Below are 25,318 nucleotides of genomic sequence, written 5' to 3' on the forward strand. Positions count from 1 at the left end.
TGATAGCCAGCTTCAGGTCTGGCCCAAGGCTCTTGCACAGCGAGCCTGGATAGCTCAGTCGGTAGAGCATCAGACTTTTAATCTGAGGGTCCAGGGTTCAAGTCCCTGTTCGGGCGCTGCTCGCTTTATTATGCTAAAACCACGAGTTCAGCGCCGTACAATCAACACTGGAAAGCTTTACTTGACTCAAAAGATAGTAGATAAGCGGGACGGCTTCCCTGCAAACCTTTTAGATATGCCGAACGGTTCTTAGCTGCCAAAAAATGTCTCCCGTATCTATGTGTAAAGAAACAAGATCATTTATAACGTCACCCCCTTTTCTTTCTAGACCTTAGACCAATGGTGCACACACCAGAGTTTGAGGGATATTGAATGTTTAAAGAGAATCCACCGTTAATGCCTCCTGTATTCACGGAAACAAATAGCATACGTGCAGAAGAATCGAGACACCGCCGCCTCTAAACACCAGCCAGCAATCCGCGGATGTACGGTAACGCACAGACGTCCAGACATTTCCTGAGTAACGGATATAGTGGTATCTCTACAATGCATCATGCAAATAAGGGAGTCATTTCATTTGCAGAAACATAGGCAAAACAGCATGGCCCGTACGGGGATCGAACCCGCGACCTTGGCGTTATTAGCACCACGCTCTAACCAACTGAGCTAACCGGCCACGTCGGCAGGCTCGGCAAAACAGAGGACCGTGGAAAAAACTCCAGAGTAAATGAACGTTTGGCATCAGCTATCAACAGTCTCAAGCTGTAAAACAAGCATGCCCTGTATGAGGGTCGAACTCACAACCTTCAGATTATGAGACTGACGCGCTACCTACTGCGCTAACAAGGCAAACGCTGGCTGGTGCCGGTTGCTGAAGCATCGTAAAGGACAAATAAAGGACATCCATCGTAAAGGACAAATTTCCTTCAGCATGGGTAAAAGGCAACCCTGCTTTTCCAGGGACCTGTTTTACCAATGCTCTAAAAAGAAGCTTGCATTGGCCGGGAATCGAACCCGGGCCTCCCGCGTGGCAGGCGAGAATTCTACCACTGAACCACCAATGCATCTGCAACGGCCCACTTGAAAATCCATAGAGATTCGAGTGGTCGGAAAGAAGATTTTTCCCCCTGAACAGAAAGTTATGGAAGCGGTGGTTGGGGGATTAATCAGTTAGTTGCTTATACGTGTAGCTGTAAAAGAAGCGTGCCCTGTGCGAGGACCTGACTCTCGAACTTCAGATTATGAGACCGACATTGTGGAAATGGTTGTCAACCAGAAACTCAAGGTGTCCTAGATGTAATGTAAGTGCACGTGGACCAACTCTGTGGCTGATAGCCAGCTTCAGGTCTGGCCCAAGGCTCTTGCACAGCGAGCCTGGATAGCTCAGTCGGTAGAGCATCAGACTTTTAATCTGAGGGTCCAGGGTTCAAGTCCCTGTTCGGGCGCTGCTCGCTTTATTATGCTAAAACCACGAGTTCAGCGCCGTACAATCAACACTGGAAAGCTTTACTTGACTCAAAAGATAGTAGATAAGCGGGACGGCTTCCCTGCAAACCTTTTAGATATGCCGAACGGTTCTTAGCTGCCAAAAAATGTCTCCCGTATCTATGTGTAAAGAAACAAGATCATTTATAACGTCACCCCCTTTTCTTTCTAGACCTTAGACCAATGGTGCACACACCAGAGTTTGAGGGATATTGAATGTTTAAAGAGAATCCACCGTTAATGCCTCCTGTATTCACGGAAACAAATAGCATACGTGCAGAAGAATCGAGACAACGCCGCCTCTCAACACAAGCCAGCAATCCGCGGATGTACAGTAACGCACAGACGTCCAGACATTTCCTGAGTAACGGATATAGTGGTATCTCTACAATGCATCATGCAAATAAGGGAGTCATTTCATTTGCAGAAACATAGGCAAAACAGCATGGCCCGTACGGGGATCGAACCCGCGACCTTGGCGTTATTAGCACCACGCTCTAACCAACTGAGCTAACCGGCCACGTCGGCAGGCTCGGTAAAACAGAGGACCGTGGAAAAAACTCCAGAGTAAATGAACGTTTGGCATCAGCTATCAACAGTCTCAAGCTGTAAAACAAGCATGCCCTGTATGAGGGTCGAACTCACAACCTTCAGATTATGAGACTGACGCGCTACCTACTGCGCTAACAAGGCAAACGCTGGCTGGTGCCGGTTGCTGAAGCATCGTAAAGGACAAATAAAGGACATCCATCGTAAAGGACAAATTTCCTTCAGCATGGGTAAAAGGCAACCCTGCTTTTCCAGGGACCTGTTTTACCAATGCTCTAAAAAGAAGCTTGCATTGGCCGGGAATCGAACCCGGGCCTCCCGCGTGGCAGGCGAGAATTCTACCACTGAACCACCAATGCATCTGCAACGGCCCACTTGAAAATCCATAGAGATTCGAGTGGTCGGAAAGAAGATTTTTCCCCCTGAACAGAAAGTTATGGAAGCGGTGGTTGGGGGATCAATCAGTTAGTTGCTTATACGTGTAGCTGTAAAAGAAGCGTGCCCTGTGCGAGGACCTGACTCTCGACCTTCAGATTATGAGACCGACATTGTGGAAATGGTTGTCAACCAGAAACTCAAGGTGTCCTAGATGTAATGTAAGTGCACGTGGACCAACTCTGTGGCTGATAGCCAGCTTCAGGTCTGGCCCAAGGCTCTTGCACAGCGAGCCTGGATAGCTCAGTCGGTAGAGCATCAGACTTTTAATCTGAGGGTCCAGGGTTCAAGTCCCTGTTCGGGCGCTGCTCGCTTTATTATGCTAAAACCACGAGTTCAGCGCCGTACAATCAACACTGGAAAGCTTTACTTGACTCAAAAGATAGTAGATAAGCGGGACGGCTTCCCTGCAAACCTTTTAGATATGCCGAACGGTTCTTAGCTGCCAAAAAATGTCTCCCGTATCTATGTGTAAAGAAACAAGATCATTTATAACGTCACCCCCTTTTCTTTCTAGACCTTAGACCAATAGTGCACACACCAGAGTTTGAGGGATATTGAATGTTTAAAGAGAATCCACCGTTAATGCCTCCTGTATTCACGGAAACAAATAGCATACGTGCAGAAGAATCGAGACAACGCCGCCTCTCAACACAAGCCAGCAATCCGCGGATGTACAGTAACGCACAGACGTCCAGACATTTCCTGAGTAACGGATATAGTGGTATCTCTACAATGCATCATGCAAATAAGGGAGTCATTTCATTTGCAGAAACATAGGCAAAACAGCATGGCCCGTACGGGGATCGAACCCGCGACCTTGGCGTTATTAGCACCACGCTCTAACCAACTGAGCTAACCGGCCACGTCGGCAGGCTCGGCAAAACAGAGGACCGTGGAAAAAACTCCAGAGTAAATGAACGTTTGGCATCAGCTATCAACAGTCTCAAGCTGTAAAACAAGCATGCCCTGTATGAGGGTCGAACTCACAACCTTCAGATTATGAGACTGACGCGCTACCTACTGCGCTAACAAGGCAAACGCTGGCTGGTGCCGGTTGCTGAAGCATCGTAAAGGACAAATAAAGGACATCCATCGTAAAGGACAAATTTCCTTCAGCATGGGTAAAAGGCAACCCTGCTTTTCCAGGGACCTGTTTTACCAATGCTCTAAAAAGAAGCTTGCATTGGCCGGGAATCGAACCCGGGCCTCCCGCGTGGCAGGCGAGAATTCTACCACTGAACCACCAATGCATCTGCAACGGCCCACTTGAAAATCCATAGAGATTCGAGTGGTCGGAAAGAAGATTTTTCCCCCTGAACAGAAAGTTATGGAAGCGGTGGTTGGGGGATCAATCAGTTAGTTGCTTATACGTGTAGCTGTAAAAGAAGCGTGCCCTGTGCGAGGACCTGACTCTCGACCTTCAGATTATGAGACCGACATTGTGGAAATGGTTGTCATTTGTCAACCAGAAACTCAAGGTGTCCTAGATGTAATGTAAGTGCACGTGGACCAACTCTGTGGCTGATAGCCAGCTTCAGGTCTGGCCCAAGGCTCTTGCACAGTGAGCCTGGATAGCTCAGTCGGTAGAGCATCAGACTTTTAATCTGAGGGTCCAGGGTTCAAGTCCCTGTTCGGGCGCTGCTCGCTTTATTATGCTAAAACCACGAGTTCAGCGCCGTACAATCAACACTGGAAAGCTTTACTTGACTCAAAAGATAGTAGATAAGCGGGACGGCTTCCCTGCAAACCTTTTAGATATGCCGAACGGTTCTTAGCTGCCAAAAAATGTCTCCCGTATCTATGTGTAAAGAAACAAGATCATTTATAACGTCACCCCCTTTTCTTTCTAGACCTTAGACCAATGGTGCACACACCAGAGTTTGAGGGATATTGAATGTTTAAAGAGAATCCACCGTTAATGCCTCCTGTATTCACGGAAACAAATAGCATACGTGCAGAAGAATCGAGACACCGCCGCCTCTAAACACCAGCCAGCAATCCGCGGATGTACGGTAACGCACAGACGTCCAGACATTTCCTGAGTAACGGATATAGTGGTATCTCTACAATGCATCATGCAAATAAGGGAGTCATTTCATTTGCAGAAACATAGGCAAAACAGCATGGCCCGTACGGGGATCGAACCCGCGACCTTGGCGTTATTAGCACCACGCTCTAACCAACTGAGCTAACCGGCCACGTCGGCAGGCTCGGCAAAACAGAGGACCGTGGAAAAAACTCCAGAGTAAATGAACGTTTGGCATCAGCTATCAACAGTCTCAAGCTGTAAAACAAGCATGCCCTGTATGAGGGTCGAACTCACAACCTTCAGATTATGAGACTGACGCGCTACCTACTGCGCTAACAAGGCAAACGCTGGCTGGTGCCGGTTGCTGAAGCATCGTAAAGGACAAATAAAGGACATCCATCGTAAAGGACAAATTTCCTTCAGCATGGGTAAAAGGCAACCCTGCTTTTCCAGGGACCTGTTTTACCAATGCTCTAAAAAGAAGCTTGCATTGGCCGGGAATCGAACCCGGGCCTCCCGCGTGGCAGGCGAGAATTCTACCACTGAACCACCAATGCATCTGCAACGGCCCACTTGAAAATCCATAGAGATTCGAGTGGTCGGAAAGAAGATTTTTCCCCCTGAACAGAAAGTTATGGAAGCGGTGGTTGGGGGATTAATCAGTTAGTTGCTTATACGTGTAGCTGTAAAAGAAGCGTGCCCTGTGCGAGGACCTGACTCTCGAACTTCAGATTATGAGACCGACATTGTGGAAATGGTTGTCAACCAGAAACTCAAGGTGTCCTAGATGTAATGTAAGTGCACGTGGACCAACTCTGTGGCTGATAGCCAGCTTCAGGTCTGGCCCAAGGCTCTTGCACAGCGAGCCTGGATAGCTCAGTCGGTAGAGCATCAGACTTTTAATCTGAGGGTCCAGGGTTCAAGTCCCTGTTCGGGCGCTGCTCGCTTTATTATGCTAAAACCACGAGTTCAGCGCCGTACAATCAACACTGGAAAGCTTTACTTGACTCAAAAAATAGTAGATAAGCGGGACGGCTTCCCTGCAAACCTTTTAGATATGCCGAACGGTTCTTAGCTGCCAAAAAATGTCTCCCGTATCTATGTGTAAAGAAACAAGATCATTTATAACGTCACCCCCTTTTCTTTCTAGACCTTAGACCAATGGTGCACACACCAGAGTTTGAGGGATATTGAATGTTTAAAGAGAATCCACCGTTAATGCCTCCTGTATTCACGGAAACAAATAGCATACGTGCAGAAGAATCGAGACACCGCCGCCTCTAAACACCAGCCAGCAATCCGCGGATGTACGGTAACGCACAGACGTCCAGACATTTCCTGAGTAACGGATATAGTGGTATCTCTACAATGCATCATGCAAATAAGGGAGTCATTTCATTTGCAGAAACATAGGCAAAACAGCATGGCCCGTACAGGGATCGAACCCGCGACCTTGGCGTTATTAGCACCACGCTCTAACCAACTGAGCTAACCGGCCACGTCGGCAGGCTCGGCAAAACAGAGGACCGTGGAAAAAACTCCAGAGTAAATGAACGTTTGGCATCAGCTATCAACAGTCTCAAGCTGTAAAACAAGCGTGCCCTGTATGAGGGTCGAACTCACAACCTTCAGATTATGAGACTGACGCGCTACCTACTGCGCTAACAAGGCAAACGCTGGCTGGTGCCGGTTGCTGAAGCATCGTAAAGGACAAATAAAGGACATCCATCGTAAAGGACAAATTTCCTTCAGCATGGGTAAAAGGCAACCCTGCTTTTCCAGGGACCTGTTTTACCAATGCTCTAAAAAGAAGCTTGCATTGGCCGGGAATCGAACCCGGGCCTCCCGCGTGGCAGGCGAGAATTCTACCACTGAACCACCAATGCATCTGCAACGGCCCACTTGAAAATCCATAGAGATTCGAGTGGTCGGAAAGAAGATTTTTCCCCCTGAACAGAAAGTTATGGAAGCGGTGGTTGGGGGATCAATCAGTTAGTTGCTTATACGTGTAGCTGTAAAAGAAGCGTGCCCTGTGCGAGGACCTGACTCTCGAACTTCAGATTATGAGACCGACATTGTGGAAATGGTTGTCAACCAGAAACTCAAGGTGTTCTAGATGTAATGTAAGTGCACGTGGACCAACTCTGTGGCTGATAGCCAGCTTCAGGTCTGGCCCAAGGCTCTTGCACAGCGAGCCTGGATAGCTCAGTCGGTAGAGCATCAGACTTTTAATCTGAGGGTCCAGGGTTCAAGTCCCTGTTCGGGCGCTGCTCGCTTTATTATGCTAAAACCACGAGTTCAGCGCCGTACAATCAACACTGGAAAGCTTTACTTGACTCAAAAGATAGTAGATAAGCGGGACGGCTTCCCTGCAAACCTTTTAGATATGCCGAACGGTTCTTAGCTGCCAAAAAATGTCTCCCGTATCTATGTGTAAAGAAACAAGATCATTTATAACGTCACCCCCTTTTCTTTCTAGACCTTAGACCAATAGTGCACACACCAGAGTTTGAGGGATATTGAATGTTTAAAGAGAATCCACCGTTAATGCCTCCTGTATTCACGGAAACAAATAGCATACGTGCAGAAGAATCGAGACAACGCCGCCTCTCAACACAAGCCAGCAATCCGCGGATGTACAGTAACGCACAGACGTCCAGACATTTCCTGAGTAACGGATATAGTGGTATCTCTACAATGCATCATGCAAATAAGGGAGTCATTTCATTTGCAGAAACATAGGCAAAACAGCATGGCCCGTACGGGGATCGAACCCGCGACCTTGGCGTTATTAGCACCACGCTCTAACCAACTGAGCTAACCGGCCACGTCGGCAGGCTTGGCAAAACAGAGGACCGTGGAAAAAACTCCAGAGTAAATGAACGTTTGGCATCAGCTATCAACAGTCTCAAGCTGTAAAACAAGCATGCCCTGTATGAGGGTCGAACTCACAACCTTCAGATTATGAGACTGACGCGCTACCTACTGCGCTAACAAGGCAAACGCTGGCTGGTGCCGGTTGCTGAAGCATCGTAAAGGACAAATAAAGGACATCCATCGTAAAGGACAAATTTCCTTCAGCATGGGTAAAAGGCAACCCTGCTTTTCCAGGGACCTGTTTTACCAATGCTCTAAAAAGAAGCTTGCATTGGCCGGGAATCGAACCCGGGCCTCCCGCGTGGCAGGCGAGAATTCTACCACTGAACCACCAATGCATCTGCAACGGCCCACTTGAAAATCCATAGAGATTCGAGTGGTCGGAAAGAAGATTTTTCCCCCTGAACAGAAAGTTATGGAAGCGGTGGTTGGGGGATCAATCAGTTAGTTGCTTATACGTGTAGCTGTAAAAGAAGCGTGCCCTGTGCGAGGACCTGACTCTCGAACTTCAGATTATGAGACCGACATTGTGGAAATGGTTGTCAACCAGAAACTCAAGGTGTTCTAGATGTAATGTAAGTGCACGTGGACCAACTCTGTGGCTGATAGCCAGCTTCAGGTCTGGCCCAAGGCTCTTGCACAGCGAGCCTGGATAGCTCAGTCGGTAGAGCATCAGACTTTTAATCTGAGGGTCCAGGGTTCAAGTCCCTGTTCGGGCGCTGCTCGCTTTATTATGCTAAAACCACGAGTTCAGCGCCGTACAATCAACACTGGAAAGCTTTACTTGACTCAAAAGATAGTAGATAAGCGGGACGGCTTCCCTGCAAACCTTTTAGATATGCCGAACGGTTCTTAGCTGCCAAAAAATGTCTCCCGTATCTATGTGTAAAGAAACAAGATCATTTATAACGTCACCCCCTTTTCTTTCTAGACCTTAGACCAATGGTGCACACACCAGAGTTTGAGGGATATTGAATGTTTAAAGAGAATCCACCGTTAATGCCTCCTGTATTCACGGAAACAAATAGCATACGTGCAGAAGAATCGAGACACCGCCGCCTCTAAACACCAGCCAGCAATCCACGGATGTACGGTAACGCACAGACGTCCAGACATTTCCTGAGTAACGGATATAGTGGTATCTCTACAATGCATCATGCAAATAAGGGAGTCATTTCATTTGCAGAAACATAGGCAAAACAGCATGGCCCGTACGGGGATCGAACCCGCGACCTTGGCGTTATTAGCACCACGCTCTAACCAACTGAGCTAACCGGCCACGTCGGCAGGCTCGGTAAAACAGAGGACCGTGGAAAAAACTCCAGAGTAAATGAACGTTTGGCATCAGCTATCAACAGTCTCAAGCTGTAAAACAAGCATGCCCTGTATGAGGGTCGAACTCACAACCTTCAGATTATGAGACTGACGCGCTACCTACTGCGCTAACAAGGCAAACGCTGGCTGGTGCCGGTTGCTGAAGCATCGTAAAGGACAAATAAAGGACATCCATCGTAAAGGACAAATTTCCTTCAGCATGGGTAAAAGGCAACCCTGCTTTTCCAGGGACCTGTTTTACCAATGCTCTAAAAAGAAGCTTGCATTGGCCGGGAATCGAACCCGGGCCTCCCGCGTGGCAGGCGAGAATTCTACCACTGAACCACCAATGCATCTGCAACGGCCCACTTGAAAATCCATAGAGATTCGAGTGGTCGGAAAGAAGATTTTTCCCCCTGAACAGAAAGTTATGGAAGCGGTGGTTGGGGGATCAATCAGTTAGTTGCTTATACGTGTAGCTGTAAAAGAAGCGTGCCCTGTGCGAGGACCTGACTCTCGACCTTCAGATTATGAGACCGACATTGTGGAAATGGTTGTCAACCAGAAACTCAAGGTGTCCTAGATGTAATGTAAGTGCACGTGGACCAACTCTGTGGCTGATAGCCAGCTTCAGGTCTGGCCCAAGGCTCTTGCACAGCGAGCCTGGATAGCTCAGTCGGTAGAGCATCAGACTTTTAATCTGAGGGTCCAGGGTTCAAGTCCCTGTTCGGGCGCTGCTCGCTTTATTATGCTAAAACCACGAGTTCAGCGCCGTACAATCAACACTGGAAAGCTTTACTTGACTCAAAAGATAGTAGATAAGCGGGACGGCTTCCCTGCAAACCTTTTAGATATGCCGAACGGTTCTTAGCTGCCAAAAAATGTCTCCCGTATCTATGTGTAAAGAAACAAGATCATTTATAACGTCACCCCCTTTTCTTTCTAGACCTTAGACCAATAGTGCACACACCAGAGTTTGAGGGATATTGAATGTTTAAAGAGAATCCACCGTTAATGCCTCCTGTATTCACGGAAACAAATAGCATACGTGCAGAAGAATCGAGACAACGCCGCCTCTCAACACAAGCCAGCAATCCGCGGATGTACAGTAACGCACAGACGTCCAGACATTTCCTGAGTAACGGATATAGTGGTATCTCTACAATGCATCATGCAAATAAGGGAGTCATTTCATTTGCAGAAACATAGGCAAAACAGCATGGCCCGTACGGGGATCGAACCCGCGACCTTGGCGTTATTAGCACCACGCTCTAACCAACTGAGCTAACCGGCCACGTCGGCAGGCTCGGCAAAACAGAGGACCGTGGAAAAAACTCCAGAGTAAATGAACGTTTGGCATCAGCTATCAACAGTCTCAAGCTGTAAAACAAGCATGCCCTGTATGAGGGTCGAACTCACAACCTTCAGATTATGAGACTGACGCGCTACCTACTGCGCTAACAAGGCAAACGCTGGCTGGTGCCGGTTGCTGAAGCATCGTAAAGGACAAATAAAGGACATCCATCGTAAAGGACAAATTTCCTTCAGCATGGGTAAAAGGCAACCCTGCTTTTCCAGGGACCTGTTTTACCAATGCTCTAAAAAGAAGCTTGCATTGGCCGGGAATCGAACCCGGGCCTCCCGCGTGGCAGGCGAGAATTCTACCACTGAACCACCAATGCATCTGCAACGGCCCACTTGAAAATCCATAGAGATTCGAGTGGTCGGAAAGAAGATTTTTCCCCCTGAACAGAAAGTTATGGAAGCGGTGGTTGGGGGATCAATCAGTTAGTTGCTTATACGTGTAGCTGTAAAAGAAGCGTGCCCTGTGCGAGGACCTGACTCTCGACCTTCAGATTATGAGACCGACATTGTGGAAATGGTTGTCATTTGTCAACCAGAAACTCAAGGTGTCCTAGATGTAATGTAAGTGCACGTGGACCAACTCTGTGGCTGATAGCCAGCTTCAGGTCTGGCCCAAGGCTCTTGCACAGCGAGCCTGGATAGCTCAGTCGGTAGAGCATCAGACTTTTAATCTGAGGGTCCAGGGTTCAAGTCCCTGTTCGGGCGCTGCTCGCTTTATTATGCTAAAACCACGAGTTCAGCGCCGTACAATCAACACTGGAAAGCTTTACTTGACTCAAAAGATAGTAGATAAGCGGGACGGCTTCCCTGCAAACCTTTTAGATATGCCGAACGGTTCTTAGCTGCCAAAAAATGTCTCCCGTATCTATGTGTAAAGAAACAAGATCATTTATAACGTCACCCCCTTTTCTTTCTAGACCTTAGACCAATAGTGCACACACCAGAGTTTGAGGGATATTGAATGTTTAAAGAGAATCCACCGTTAATGCCTCCTGTATTCACGGAAACAAATAGCATACGTGCAGAAGAATCGAGACAACGCCGCCTCTCAACACAAGCCAGCAATCCGCGGATGTACAGTAACGCACAGACGTCCAGACATTTCCTGAGTAACGGATATAGTGGTATCTCTACAATGCATCATGCAAATAAGGGAGTCATTTCATTTGCAGAAACATAGGCAAAACAGCATGGCCCGTACGGGGATCGAACCCGCGACCTTGGCGTTATTAGCACCACGCTCTAACCAACTGAGCTAACCGGCCACGTCGGCAGGCTTGGCAAAACAGAGGACCGTGGAAAAAACTCCAGAGTAAATGAACGTTTGGCATCAGCTATCAACAGTCTCAAGCTGTAAAACAAGCATGCCCTGTATGAGGGTCGAACTCACAACCTTCAGATTATGAGACTGACGCGCTACCTACTGCGCTAACAAGGCAAACGCTGGCTGGTGCCGGTTGCTGAAGCATCGTAAAGGACAAATAAAGGACATCCATCGTAAAGGACAAATTTCCTTCAGCATGGGTAAAAGGCAACCCTGCTTTTCCAGGGACCTGTTTTACCAATGCTCTAAAAAGAAGCTTGCATTGGCCGGGAATCGAACCCGGGCCTCCCGCGTGGCAGGCGAGAATTCTACCACTGAACCACCAATGCATCTGCAACGGCCCACTTGAAAATCCATAGAGATTCGAGTGGTCGGAAAGAAGATTTTTCCCCCTGAACAGAAAGTTATGGAAGCGGTGGTTGGGGGATCAATCAGTTAGTTGCTTATACGTGTAGCTGTAAAAGAAGCGTGCCCTGTGCGAGGACCTGACTCTCGAACTTCAGATTATGAGACCGACATTGTGGAAATGGTTGTCAACCAGAAACTCAAGGTGTTCTAGATGTAATGTAAGTGCACGTGGACCAACTCTGTGGCTGATAGCCAGCTTCAGGTCTGGCCCAAGGCTCTTGCACAGCGAGCCTGGATAGCTCAGTCGGTAGAGCATCAGACTTTTAATCTGAGGGTCCAGGGTTCAAGTCCCTGTTCGGGCGCTGCTCGCTTTATTATGCTAAAACCACGAGTTCAGCGCCGTACAATCAACACTGGAAAGCTTTACTTGACTCAAAAGATAGTAGATAAGCGGGACGGCTTCCCTGCAAACCTTTTAGATATGCCGAACGGTTCTTAGCTGCCAAAAAATGTCTCCCGTATCTATGTGTAAAGAAACAAGATCATTTATAACGTCACCCCCTTTTCTTTCTAGACCTTAGACCAATGGTGCACACACCAGAGTTTGAGGGATATTGAATGTTTAAAGAGAATCCACCGTTAATGCCTCCTGTATTCACGGAAACAAATAGCATACGTGCAGAAGAATCGAGACACCGCCGCCTCTAAACACCAGCCAGCAATCCACGGATGTACGGTAACGCACAGACGTCCAGACATTTCCTGAGTAACGGATATAGTGGTATCTCTACAATGCATCATGCAAATAAGGGAGTCATTTCATTTGCAGAAACATAGGCAAAACAGCATGGCCCGTACGGGGATCGAACCCGCGACCTTGGCGTTATTAGCACCACGCTCTAACCAACTGAGCTAACCGGCCACGTCGGCAGGCTCGGTAAAACAGAGGACCGTGGAAAAAACTCCAGAGTAAATGAACGTTTGGCATCAGCTATCAACAGTCTCAAGCTGTAAAACAAGCATGCCCTGTATGAGGGTCGAACTCACAACCTTCAGATTATGAGACTGACGCGCTACCTACTGCGCTAACAAGGCAAACGCTGGCTGGTGCCGGTTGCTGAAGCATCGTAAAGGACAAATAAAGGACATCCATCGTAAAGGACAAATTTCCTTCAGCATGGGTAAAAGGCAACCCTGCTTTTCCAGGGACCTGTTTTACCAATGCTCTAAAAAGAAGCTTGCATTGGCCGGGAATCGAACCCGGGCCTCCCGCGTGGCAGGCGAGAATTCTACCACTGAACCACCAATGCATCTGCAACGGCCCACTTGAAAATCCATAGAGATTCGAGTGGTCGGAAAGAAGATTTTTCCCCCTGAACAGAAAGTTATGGAAGCGGTGGTTGGGGGATCAATCAGTTAGTTGCTTATACGTGTAGCTGTAAAAGAAGCGTGCCCTGTGCGAGGACCTGACTCTCGACCTTCAGATTATGAGACCGACATTGTGGAAATGGTTGTCAACCAGAAACTCAAGGTGTCCTAGATGTAATGTAAGTGCACGTGGACCAACTCTGTGGCTGATAGCCAGCTTCAGGTCTGGCCCAAGGCTCTTGCACAGCGAGCCTGGATAGCTCAGTCGGTAGAGCATCAGACTTTTAATCTGAGGGTCCAGGGTTCAAGTCCCTGTTCGGGCGCTGCTCGCTTTATTATGCTAAAACCACGAGTTCAGCGCCGTACAATCAACACTGGAAAGCTTTACTTGACTCAAAAGATAGTAGATAAGCGGGACGGCTTCCCTGCAAACCTTTTAGATATGCCGAACGGTTCTTAGCTGCCAAAAAATGTCTCCCGTATCTATGTGTAAAGAAACAAGATCATTTATAACGTCACCCCCTTTTCTTTCTAGACCTTAGACCAATAGTGCACACACCAGAGTTTGAGGGATATTGAATGTTTAAAGAGAATCCACCGTTAATGCCTCCTGTATTCACGGAAACAAATAGCATACGTGCAGAAGAATCGAGACAACGCCGCCTCTCAACACAAGCCAGCAATCCGCGGATGTACAGTAACGCACAGACGTCCAGACATTTCCTGAGTAACGGATATAGTGGTATCTCTACAATGCATCATGCAAATAAGGGAGTCATTTCATTTGCAGAAACATAGGCAAAACAGCATGGCCCGTACGGGGATCGAACCCGCGACCTTGGCGTTATTAGCACCACGCTCTAACCAACTGAGCTAACCGGCCACGTCGGCAGGCTCGGCAAAACAGAGGACCGTGGAAAAAACTCCAGAGTAAATGAACGTTTGGCATCAGCTATCAACAGTCTCAAGCTGTAAAACAAGCATGCCCTGTATGAGGGTCGAACTCACAACCTTCAGATTATGAGACTGACGCGCTACCTACTGCGCTAACAAGGCAAACGCTGGCTGGTGCCGGTTGCTGAAGCATCGTAAAGGACAAATAAAGGACATCCATCGTAAAGGACAAATTTCCTTCAGCATGGGTAAAAGGCAACCCTGCTTTTCCAGGGACCTGTTTTACCAATGCTCTAAAAAGAAGCTTGCATTGGCCGGGAATCGAACCCGGGCCTCCCGCGTGGCAGGCGAGAATTCTACCACTGAACCACCAATGCATCTGCAACGGCCCACTTGAAAATCCATAGAGATTCGAGTGGTCGGAAAGAAGATTTTTCCCCCTGAACAGAAAGTTATGGAAGCGGTGGTTGGGGGATCAATCAGTTAGTTGCTTATACGTGTAGCTGTAAAAGAAGCGTGCCCTGTGCGAGGACCTGACTCTCGACCTTCAGATTATGAGACCGACATTGTGGAAATGGTTGTCATTTGTCAACCAGAAACTCAAGGTGTCCTAGATGTAATGTAAGTGCACGTGGACCAACTCTGTGGCTGATAGCCAGCTTCAGGTCTGGCCCAAGGCTCTTGCACAGCGAGCCTGGATAGCTCAGTCGGTAGAGCATCAGACTTTTAATCTGAGGGTCCAGGGTTCAAGTCCCTGTTCGGGCGCTGCTCGCTTTATTATGCTAAAACCACGAGTTCAGCGCCGTACAATCAACACTGGAAAGCTTTACTTGACTCAAAAGATAGTAGATAAGCGGGACGGCTTCCCTGCAAACCTTTTAGATATGCCGAACGGTTCTTAGCTGCCAAAAAATGTCTCCCGTATCTATGTGTAAAGAAACAAGATCATTTATAACGTCACCCCCTTTTCTTTCTAGACCTTAGACCAATGGTGCACACACCAGAGTTTGAGGGATATTGAATGTTTAAAGAGAATCCACCGTTAATGCCTCCTGTATTCACGGAAACAAATAGCATACGTGCAGAAGAATCGAGACACCGCCGCCTCTAAACACCAGCCAGCAATCCGCGGATGTACGGTAACGCACAGACGTCCAGACATTTCCTGAGTAACGGATATAGTGGTATCTCTACAATGCATCATGCAAATAAGGGAGTCATTTCATTTGCAGAAACATAGGCAAAACAGCATGGCCCGTACGGGGATCGAACCCGCGACCTTGGCGTTATTAGCACCACGCTCTAACCAACTGAGCTAACCGGCCACGTCGGCAGGCTCGGACGCAGGCTCGGATTGAGGACCGTGGAAAAAACTCCAGAGTAAATGAACGTTTGGCATCAGCTATCAACAGTCTCAAGCTGTAAAACAAGCATGCCCTGTATGAGGGTCGAACTCACAACCTTCAGATTATGAGACTGACGCGCTACCTACTGCGCTAACAAGGCAAACGCTGGCTGGTGCCGGTTGCTGAAGCATCGTAAAGGACAAATAAAGGACATCCATCGTAAAGGACAAATTTCCTTCAGCATGGGTAAAAGGCAACCCTGCTTTTCCAGGGACCTGTTTTACCAATGCTCTAAAAAGAAGCTTGCATTGGCCGGGAATCGAACCCGGGCCTCCCGCGTGGCAGGCGAGAATTCTACCACTGAACCACCAATGCATCTGCAACGGCCCACTTGAAAATCCATAGAGATTCGAGTGGTCGGAAAGAAGATTTTTCCCCCTGAACAGAAAGTTATGGAAGCGGTGGTTGGGGGATTAATCAGTTAGTTGCTTATACGTGTAGCTGTAAAAGAAGCGTGCCCTGTGCGAGGACCTGACTCTCGAACTTCAGATTATGAGACCGACATTGTGGAAATGGTTGTCAACCAGAAACTCAAGGTGTCCTAGATGTAATGTAAGTGCACGTGGACCAACTCTGTGGCTGATAGCCAGCTTCAGGTCTGGCCCAAGGCTCTTGCACAGCGAGCCTGGATAGCTCAGTCGGTAGAGCATCAGACTTTTAATCTGAGGGTCCAGGGTTCAAGTCCCTGTTCGGGCGCTGCTCGCTTTATTATGCTAAAACCACGAGTTCAGCGCCGTACAATCAACACTGGAAAGCTTTACTTGACTCAAAAGATAGTAGATAAGCGGGACGGCTTCCCTGCAAACCTTTTAGATATGCCGAACGGTTCTTAGCTGCCAAAAAATGTCTCCCGTATCTATGTGTAAAGAAACAAGATCATTTATAACGTCACCCCCTTTTCTTTCTAGACCTTAGACCAATAGTGCACACACCAGAGTTTGAGGGATATTGAATGTTTAAAGAGAATCCACCGTTAATGCCTCCTGTATTCACGGAAACAAATAGCATACGTGCAGAAGAATCGAGACAACGCCGCCTCTCAACACAAGCCAGCAATCCGCGGATGTACAGTAACGCACAGACGTCCAGACATTTCCTGAGTAACGGATATAGTGGTATCTCTACAATGCATCATGCAAATAAGGGAGTCATTTCATTTGCAGAAACATAGGCAAAACAGCATGGCCCGTACGGGGATCGAACCCGCGACCTTGGCGTTATTAGCACCACGCTCTAACCAACTGAGCTAACCGGCCACGTCGGCAGGCTCGGCAAAACAGAGGACCGTGGAAAAAACTCCAGAGTAAATGAACGTTTGGCATCAGCTATCAACAGTCTCAAGCTGTAAAACAAGCATGCCCTGTATGAGGGTCGAACTCACAACCTTCAGATTATGAGACTGACGCGCTACCTACTGCGCTAACAAGGCAAACGCTGGCTGGTGCCGGTTGCTGAAGCATCGTAAAGGACAAATAAAGGACATCCATCGTAAAGGACAAATTTCCTTCAGCATGGGTAAAAGGCAACCCTGCTTTTCCAGGGACCTGTTTTACCAATGCTCTAAAAAGAAGCTTGCATTGGCCGGGAATCGAACCCGGGCCTCCCGCGTGGCAGGCGAGAATTCTACCACTGAACCACCAATGCATCTGCAACGGCCCACTTGAAAATCCATAGAGATTCGAGTGGTCGGAAAGAAGATTTTTCCCCCTGAACAGAAAGTTATGGAAGCGGTGGTTGGGGGATCAATCAGTTAGTTGCTTATACGTGTAGCTGTAAAAGAAGCGTGCCCTGTGCGAGGACCTGACTCTCGAACTTCAGATTATGAGACCGACATTGTGGAAATGGTTGTCAACCAGAAACTCAAGGTGTTCTAGATGTAATGTAAGTGCACGTGGACCAACTCTGTGGCTGATAGCCAGCTTCAGGTCTGGCCCAAGGCTCTTGCACAGCGAGCCTGGATAGCTCAGTCGGTAGAGCATCAGACTTTTAATCTGAGGGTCCAGGGTTCAAGTCCCTGTTCGGGCGCTGCTCGCTTTATTATGCTAAAACCACGAGTTCAGCGCCGTACAATCAACACTGGAAAGCTTTACTTGACTCAAAAGATAGTAGATAAGCGGGACGGCTTCCCTGCAAACCTTTTAGATATGCCGAACGGTTCTTAGCTGCCAAAAAATGTCTCCCGTATCTATGTGTAAAGAAACAAGATCATTTATAACGTCACCCCCTTTTCTTTCTAGACCTTAGACCAATGGTGCACACACCAGAGTTTGAGGGATATTGAATGTTTAAAGAGAATCCACCGTTAATGCCTCCTGTATTCACGGAAACAAATAGCATACGTGCAGAAGAATCGAGACACCGCCGCCTCTAAACACCAGCCAGCAATCCACGGATGTACGGTAACGCACAGACGTCCAGACATTTCCTGAGTAACGGATATAGTGGTATCTCTACAATGCATCATGCAAATAAGGGAGTCATTTCATTTGCAGAAACATAGGCAAAACAGCATGGCCCGTACGGGGATCGAACCCGCGACCTTGGCGTTATTAGCACCACGCTCTAACCAACTGAGCTAACCGGCCACGTCGGCAGGCTCGGTAAAACAGAGGACCGTGGAAAAAACTCCAGAGTAAATGAACGTTTGGCATCAGCTATCAACAGTCTCAAGCTGTAAAACAAGCATGCCCTGTATGAGGGTCGAACTCACAACCTTCAGATTATGAGACTGACGCGCTACCTACTGCGCTAACAAGGCAAACGCTGGCTGGTGCCGGTTGCTGAAGCATCGTAAAGGACAAATAAAGGACATCCATCGTAAAGGACAAATTTCCTTCAGCATGGGTAAAAGGCAACCCTGCTTTTCCAGGGACCTGTTTTACCAATGCTCTAAAAAGAAGCTTGCATTGGCCGGGAATCGAACCCGGGCCTCCCGCGTGGCAGGCGAGAATTCTACCACTGAACCACCAATGCATCTGCAACGGCCCACTTGAAAATCCATAGAGATTCGAGTGGTCGGAAAGAAGATTTTTCCCCCTGAACAGAAAGTTATGGAAGCGGTGGTTGGGGGATCAATCAGTTAGTTGCTTATACGTGTAGCTGTAAAAGAAGCGTGCCCTGTGCGAGGACCTGACTCTCGACCTTCAGATTATGAGACCGACATTGTGGAAATGGTTGTCAACCAGAAACTCAAGGTGTCCTAGATGTAATGTAAGTGCACGTGGACCAACTCTGTGGCTGATAGCCAGCTTCAGGTCTGGCCCAAGGCTCTTGCACAGCGAGCCTGGATAGCTCAGTCGGTAGAGCATCAGACTTTTAATCTGAGGGTCCAGGGTTCAAGTCCCTGTTCGGGCGCTGCTCGCTTTATTATGCTAAAACCACGAGTTCAGCGCCGTACAATCAACACTGGAAAGCTTTACTTGACTCAAAAGATAGTAGATAAGCGGGACGGCTTCCCTGCAAACCTTTTAGATATGCCGAACGGTTCTTAGCTGCCAAAAAATGTCTCCCGTATCTATGTGTAAAGAAACAAGATCATTTATAACGTCACCCCCTTTTCTTTCTAGACCTTAGACCAATAGTGCACACACCAGAGTTTGAGGGATATTGAATGTTTAAAGAGAATCCACCGTTAATGCCTCCTGTATTCACGGAAACAAATAGCATACGTGCAGAAGAATCGAGACAACGCCGCCTCTCAACACAAGCCAGCAATCCGCGGATGTACAGTAACGCACAGACGTCCAGACATTTCCTGAGTAACGGATATAGTGGTATCTCTACAATGCATCATGCAAATAAGGGAGTCATTTCATTTGCAGAAACATAGGCAAAACAGCATGGCCCGTACGGGGATCGAACCCGCGACCTTGGCGTTATTAGCACCACGCTCTAACCAACTGAGCTAACCGGCCACGTCGGCAGGCTCGGCAAAACAGAGGACCGTGGAAAAAACTCCAGAGTAAATGAACGTTTGGCATCAGCTATCAACAGTCTCAAGCTGTAAAACAAGCATGCCCTGTATGAGGGTCGAACTCACAACCTTCAGATTATGAGACTGACGCGCTACCTACTGCGCTAACAAGGCAAACGCTGGCTGGTGCCGGTTGCTGAAGCATCGTAAAGGACAAATAAAGGACATCCATCGTAAAGGACAAATTTCCTTCAGCATGGGTAAAAGGCAACCCTGCTTTTCCAGGGACCTGTTTTACCAATGCTCTAAAAAGAAGCTTGCATTGGCCGGGAATCGAACCCGGGCCTCCCGCGTGGCAGGCGAGAATTCTACCACTGAACCACCAATGCATCTGCAACGGCCCACTTGAAAATCCATAGAGATTCGAGTGGTCGGAAAGAAGATTTTTCCCCCTGAACAGAAAGTTATGGAAGCGGTGGTTGGGGGATCAATCAGTTAGTTGCTTATACGTGTAGCTGTAAAAGAAGCGTGCCCTGTGCGAGGACCTGACTCTCGACCTTCAGATTATGAGACCGACATTGTGGAAATGGTTGTCATTTGTCAACCAGAAACTCAAGGTGTCCTAGATGTAATGTAAGTGCACGTGGACCAACTCTGTGGCTGATAGCCAGCTTCAGGTCTGGCCCAAGGCTCTTGCACAGCGAGCCTGGATAGCTCAGTCGGTAGAGCATCAGACTTTTAATCTGAGGGTCCAGGGTTCAAGTCCCTGTTCGGGCGCTGCTCGCTTTATTATGCTAAAACCACGAGTTCAGCGCCGTACAATCAACACTGGAAAGCTTTACTTGACTCAAAAGATAGTAGATAAGCGGGACGGCTTCCCTGCAAACCTTTTAGATATGCCGAACGGTTCTTAGCTGCCAAAAAATGTCTCCCGTATCTATGTGTAAAGAAACAAGATCATTTATAACGTCACCCCCTTTTCTTTCTAGACCTTAGACCAATGGTGCACACACCAGAGTTTGAGGGATATTGAATGTTTAAAGAGAATCCACCGTTAATGCCTCCTGTATTCACGGAAACAAATAGCATACGTGCAGAAGAATCGAGACACCGCCGCCTCTAAACACCAGCCAGCAATCCGCGGATGTACGGTAACGCACAGACGTCCAGACATTTCCTGAGTAACGGATATAGTGGTATCTCTACAATGCATCATGCAAATAAGGGAGTCATTTCATTTGCAGAAACATAGGCAAAACAGCATGGCCCGTACGGGGATCGAACCCGCGACCTTGGCGTTATTAGCACCACGCTCTAACCAACTGAGCTAACCGGCCACGTCGGCAGGCTCGGACGCAGGCTCGGATTGAGGACCGTGGAAAAAACTCCAGAGTAAATGAACGTTTGGCATCAGCTATCAACAGTCTCAAGCTGTAAAACAAGCATGCCCTGTATGAGGGTCGAACTCACAACCTTCAGATTATGAGACTGACGCGCTACCTACTGCGCTAACAAGGCAAACGCTGGCTGGTGCCGGTTGCTGAAGCATCGTAAAGGACAAATAAAGGACATCCATCGTAAAGGACAAATTTCCTTCAGCATGGGTAAAAGGCAACCCTGCTTTTCCAGGGACCTGTTTTACCAATGCTCTAAAAAGAAGCTTGCATTGGCCGGGAATCGAACCCGGGCCTCCCGCGTGGCAGGCGAGAATTCTACCACTGAACCACCAATGCATCTGCAACGGCCCACTTGAAAATCCATAGAGATTCGAGTGGTCGGAAAGAAGATTTTTCCCCCTGAACAGAAAGTTATGGAAGCGGTGGTTGGGGGATTAATCAGTTAGTTGCTTATACGTGTAGCTGTAAAAGAAGCGTGCCCTGTGCGAGGACCTGACTCTCGAACTTCAGATTATGAGACCGACATTGTGGAAATGGTTGTCAACCAGAAACTCAAGGTGTCCTAGATGTAATGTAAGTGCACGTGGACCAACTCTGTGGCTGATAGCCAGCTTCAGGTCTGGCCCAAGGCTCTTGCACAGCGAGCCTGGATAGCTCAGTCGGTAGAGCATCAGACTTTTAATCTGAGGGTCCAGGGTTCAAGTCCCTGTTCGGGCGCTGCTCGCTTTATTATGCTAAAACCACGAGTTCAGCGCCGTACAATCAACACTGGAAAGCTTTACTTGACTCAAAAGATAGTAGATAAGCGGGACGGCTTCCCTGCAAACCTTTTAGATATGCCGAACGGTTCTTAGCTGCCAAAAAATGTCTCCCGTATCTATGTGTAAAGAAACAAGATCATTTATAACGTCACCCCCTTTTCTTTCTAGACCTTAGACCAATAGTGCACACACCAGAGTTTGAGGGATATTGAATGTTTAAAGAGAATCCACCGTTAATGCCTCCTGTATTCACGGAAACAAATAGCATACGTGCAGAAGAATCGAGACAACGCCGCCTCTCAACACAAGCCAGCAATCCGCGGATGTACAGTAACGCACAGACGTCCAGACATTTCCTGAGTAACGGATATAGTGGTATCTCTACAATGCATCATGCAAATAAGGGAGTCATTTCATTTGCAGAAACATAGGCAAAACAGCATGGCCCGTACGGGGATCGAACCCGCGACCTTGGCGTTATTAGCACCACGCTCTAACCAACTGAGCTAACCGGCCACGTCGGCAGGCTCGGCAAAACAGAGGACCGTGGAAAAAACTCCAGAGTAAATGAACGTTTGGCATCAGCTATCAACAGTCTCAAGCTGTAAAACAAGCATGCCCTGTATGAGGGTCGAACTCACAACCTTCAGATTATGAGACTGACGCGCTACCTACTGCGCTAACAAGGCAAACGCTGGCTGGTGCCGGTTGCTGAAGCATCGTAAAGGACAAATAAAGGACATCCATCGTAAAGGACAAATTTCCTTCAGCATGGGTAAAAGGCAACCCTGCTTTTCCAGGGACCTGTTTTACCAATGCTCTAAAAAGAAGCTTGCATTGGCCGGGAATCGAACCCGGGCCTCCCGCGTGGCAGGCGAGAATTCTACCACTGAACCACCAATGCATCTGCAACGGCCCACTTGAAAATCCATAGAGATTCGAGTGGTCGGAAAGAAGATTTTTCCCCCTGAACAGAAAGTTATGGAAGCGGTGGTTGGGGGATCAATCAGTTAGTTGCTTATACGTGTAGCTGTAAAAGAAGCGTGCCCTGTGCGAGGACCTGACTCTCGACCTTCAGATTATGAGACCGACATTGTGGAAATGGTTGTCATTTGTCAACCAGAAACTCAAGGTGTCCTAGATGTAATGTAAGTGCACGTGGACCAACTCTGTGGCTGATAGCCAGCTTCAGGTCTGGCCCAAGGCTCTTGCACAGCGAGCCTGGATAGCTCAGTCGGTAGAGCATCAGACTTTTAATCTGAGGGTCCAGGGTTCAAGTCCCTGTTCGGGCGCTGCTCGCTTTATTATGCTAAAACCACGAGTTCAGCGCCGTACAATCAACACTGGAAAGCTTTACTTGACTCAAAAGATAGTAGATAAGCGGGACGGCTTCCCTGCAAACCTTTTAGATATGCCGAACGGTTCTTAGCTGCCAAAAAATGTCTCCCGTATCTATGTGTAAAGAAACAAGATCATTTATAACGTCACCCCCTTTTCTTTCTAGACCTTAGACCAATGGTGCACACACCAGAGTTTGAGGGATATTGAATGTTTAAAGAGAATCCACCGTTAATGCCTCCTGTATTCACGGAAACAAATAGCATACGTGCAGAAGAATCGAGACACCGCCGCCTCTAAACACCAGCCAGCAATCCGCGGATGTACGGTAACGCACAGACGTCCAGACATTTCCTGAGTAACGGATATAGTGGTATCTCTACAATGCATCATGCAAATAAGGGAGTCATTTCATTTGCAGAAACATAGGCAAAACAGCATGGCCCGTACGGGGATCGAACCCGCGACCTTGGCGTTATTAGCACCACGCTCTAACCAACTGAGCTAACCGGCCACGTCGGCAGGCTCGGACGCAGGCTCGGATTGAGGACCGTGGAAAAAACTCCAGAGTAAATGAACGTTTGGCATCAGCTATCAACAGTCTCAAGCTGTAAAACAAGCATGCCCTGTATGAAGGTCGAACTCACGACCTTCAGATTATGAGACTGACGCGCTACCTACTGCGCTAACAAGGCAAACGCTGGCTGGTGCCGGTTGCTGAAGCATCGTAAAGGACAAATAAAGGACATCCATCGTAAAGGACAAATTTCCTTCAGCATGGGTAAAAGGCAACCCTGCTTTTCCAGGGACCTGTTTTACCAATGCTCTAAAAAGAAGCTTGCATTGGCCGAGAATCGAACCCGGGCCTCCCGCGTGGCAGGCGAGAATTCTACCACTGAACCACCAATGCATCTGCAACGGCCCACTTGAAAATCCATAGAGATTCGAGTGGTCGGAAAGAAGATTTTTCCCCCTGAACAGAAAGTTATGGAAGCGGTGGTTGGGGGATCAATCAGTTAGTTGCTTATACGTGTAGCTGTAAAAGAAGCGTGCCCTGTGCGAGGACCTGACTCTCGAACTTCAGATTATGAGACCGACATTGTGGAAATGGTTGTCATTTGTCAACCAGAAACTCAAGGTGTCCTAGATGTAATGTAAGTGCACGTGGACCAACTCTGTGGCTGATAGCCAGCTTCAGGTCTGGCCCAAGGCTCTTGCACAGCGAGCCTGGATAGCTCAGTCGGTAGAGCATCAGACTTTTAATCTGAGGGTCCAGGGTTCAAGTCCCTGTTCGGGCGCTGCTCGCTTTATTATGCTAAAACCACGAGTTCAGCGCCGTACAATCAACACTGGAAAGCTTTACTTGACTCAAAAGATAGTAGATAAGCGGGACGGCTTCCCTGCAAACCTTTTAGATATGCCGAACGGTTCTTAGCTGCCAAAAAATGTCTCCCGTATCTATGTGTAAAGAAACAAGATCATTTATAACGTCACCCCCTTTTCTTTCTAGACCTTAGACCAATGGTGCACACACCAGAGTTTGAGGGATATTGAATGTTTAAAGAGAATCCACCGTTAATGCCTCCTGTATTCACGGAAACAAATAGCATACGTGCAGAAGAATCGAGACACCGCCGCCTCTAAACACCAGCCAGCAATCCGCGGATGTACGGTAACGCACAGACGTCCAGACATTTCCTGAGTAACGGATATAGTGGTATCTCTACAATGCATCATGCAAATAAGGGAGTCATTTCATTTGCAGAAACATAGGCAAAACAGCATGGCCCGTACGGGGATCGAACCCGCGACCTTGGCGTTATTAGCACCACGCTCTAACCAACTGAGCTAACCGGCCACGTCGGCAGGCTCGGACGCAGGCTCGGATTGAGGACCGTGGAAAAAACTCCAGAGTAAATGAACGTTTGGCATCAGCTATCAACAGTCTCAAGCTGTAAAACAAGCATGCCCTGTATGAGGGTCGAACTCACAACCTTCAGATTATGAGACTGACGCGCTACCTACTGCGCTAACAAGGCAAACGCTGGCTGGTGCCGGTTGCTGAAGCATCGTAAAGGACAAATAAAGGACATCCATCGTAAAGGACAAATTTCCTTCAGCATGGGTAAAAGGCAACCCTGCTTTTCCAGGGACCTGTTTTACCAATGCTCTAAAAAGAAGCTTGCATTGGCCGGGAATCGAACCCGGGCCTCCCGCGTGGCAGGCGAGAATTCTACCACTGAACCACCAATGCATCTGCAACGGCCCACTTGAAAATCCATAGAGATTCGAGTGGTCGGAAAGAAGATTTTTCCCCCTGAACAGAAAGTTATGGAAGCGGTGGTTGGGGGATTAATCAGTTAGTTGCTTATACGTGTAGCTGTAAAAGAAGCGTGCCCTGTGCGAGGACCTGACTCTCGAACTTCAGATTATGAGACCGACATTGTGGAAATGGTTGTCAACCAGAAACTCAAGGTGTCCTAGATGTAATGTAAGTGCACGTGGACCAACT

At 48.0% G+C, this 25,318-nt stretch overlaps 19 non-coding genes across 19 annotated transcripts; all 19 read left to right on the top strand.

Moving 5' to 3' along the window:
* Window positions 1-43: 43 nt before the first annotated feature.
* Window positions 44-116, top strand: TRNAK-UUU (transfer RNA lysine (anticodon UUU)). The gene has a single exon. It is a non-coding gene; the product is annotated as a tRNA-Lys (tRNA).
* Window positions 117-1,372: 1,256 nt separating this feature from the next.
* TRNAK-UUU (transfer RNA lysine (anticodon UUU)) lies at window positions 1,373-1,445 on the top strand. The gene has a single exon. It is a non-coding gene; the product is annotated as a tRNA-Lys (tRNA).
* Window positions 1,446-2,701: 1,256 nt separating this feature from the next.
* On the top strand, window positions 2,702-2,774 carry TRNAK-UUU (transfer RNA lysine (anticodon UUU)). Its single transcript has one exon. It is a non-coding gene; the product is annotated as a tRNA-Lys (tRNA).
* Window positions 2,775-4,037: 1,263 nt separating this feature from the next.
* On the top strand, window positions 4,038-4,110 carry TRNAK-UUU (transfer RNA lysine (anticodon UUU)). Its single transcript has one exon. It is a non-coding gene; the product is annotated as a tRNA-Lys (tRNA).
* A 1,256-nt stretch (window positions 4,111-5,366) lies between these two features.
* TRNAK-UUU (transfer RNA lysine (anticodon UUU)) lies at window positions 5,367-5,439 on the top strand. The gene has a single exon. It is a non-coding gene; the product is annotated as a tRNA-Lys (tRNA).
* Window positions 5,440-6,695: 1,256 nt separating this feature from the next.
* TRNAK-UUU (transfer RNA lysine (anticodon UUU)) lies at window positions 6,696-6,768 on the top strand. Its single transcript has one exon. It is a non-coding gene; the product is annotated as a tRNA-Lys (tRNA).
* A 1,256-nt stretch (window positions 6,769-8,024) lies between these two features.
* On the top strand, window positions 8,025-8,097 carry TRNAK-UUU (transfer RNA lysine (anticodon UUU)). The gene has a single exon. It is a non-coding gene; the product is annotated as a tRNA-Lys (tRNA).
* A 1,256-nt stretch (window positions 8,098-9,353) lies between these two features.
* On the top strand, window positions 9,354-9,426 carry TRNAK-UUU (transfer RNA lysine (anticodon UUU)). The gene has a single exon. It is a non-coding gene; the product is annotated as a tRNA-Lys (tRNA).
* Window positions 9,427-10,689: 1,263 nt separating this feature from the next.
* On the top strand, window positions 10,690-10,762 carry TRNAK-UUU (transfer RNA lysine (anticodon UUU)). Its single transcript has one exon. It is a non-coding gene; the product is annotated as a tRNA-Lys (tRNA).
* Window positions 10,763-12,018: 1,256 nt separating this feature from the next.
* On the top strand, window positions 12,019-12,091 carry TRNAK-UUU (transfer RNA lysine (anticodon UUU)). Its single transcript has one exon. It is a non-coding gene; the product is annotated as a tRNA-Lys (tRNA).
* Window positions 12,092-13,347: 1,256 nt separating this feature from the next.
* On the top strand, window positions 13,348-13,420 carry TRNAK-UUU (transfer RNA lysine (anticodon UUU)). The gene has a single exon. It is a non-coding gene; the product is annotated as a tRNA-Lys (tRNA).
* A 1,263-nt stretch (window positions 13,421-14,683) lies between these two features.
* Window positions 14,684-14,756, top strand: TRNAK-UUU (transfer RNA lysine (anticodon UUU)). The gene has a single exon. It is a non-coding gene; the product is annotated as a tRNA-Lys (tRNA).
* A 1,264-nt stretch (window positions 14,757-16,020) lies between these two features.
* On the top strand, window positions 16,021-16,093 carry TRNAK-UUU (transfer RNA lysine (anticodon UUU)). Its single transcript has one exon. It is a non-coding gene; the product is annotated as a tRNA-Lys (tRNA).
* A 1,256-nt stretch (window positions 16,094-17,349) lies between these two features.
* On the top strand, window positions 17,350-17,422 carry TRNAK-UUU (transfer RNA lysine (anticodon UUU)). The gene has a single exon. It is a non-coding gene; the product is annotated as a tRNA-Lys (tRNA).
* A 1,256-nt stretch (window positions 17,423-18,678) lies between these two features.
* TRNAK-UUU (transfer RNA lysine (anticodon UUU)) lies at window positions 18,679-18,751 on the top strand. Its single transcript has one exon. It is a non-coding gene; the product is annotated as a tRNA-Lys (tRNA).
* A 1,263-nt stretch (window positions 18,752-20,014) lies between these two features.
* On the top strand, window positions 20,015-20,087 carry TRNAK-UUU (transfer RNA lysine (anticodon UUU)). Its single transcript has one exon. It is a non-coding gene; the product is annotated as a tRNA-Lys (tRNA).
* Window positions 20,088-21,351: 1,264 nt separating this feature from the next.
* Window positions 21,352-21,424, top strand: TRNAK-UUU (transfer RNA lysine (anticodon UUU)). The gene has a single exon. It is a non-coding gene; the product is annotated as a tRNA-Lys (tRNA).
* Window positions 21,425-22,687: 1,263 nt separating this feature from the next.
* Window positions 22,688-22,760, top strand: TRNAK-UUU (transfer RNA lysine (anticodon UUU)). The gene has a single exon. It is a non-coding gene; the product is annotated as a tRNA-Lys (tRNA).
* Window positions 22,761-24,031: 1,271 nt separating this feature from the next.
* Window positions 24,032-24,104, top strand: TRNAK-UUU (transfer RNA lysine (anticodon UUU)). Its single transcript has one exon. It is a non-coding gene; the product is annotated as a tRNA-Lys (tRNA).
* Window positions 24,105-25,318: the final 1,214 nt, after the last annotated feature.

Source organism: Spea bombifrons, chromosome 4, assembly GCF_027358695.1.
Source record: "Spea bombifrons isolate aSpeBom1 chromosome 4, aSpeBom1.2.pri, whole genome shotgun sequence".
NCBI classification, from domain to species: domain Eukaryota; kingdom Metazoa; phylum Chordata; class Amphibia; order Anura; family Pelobatidae; genus Spea; species Spea bombifrons.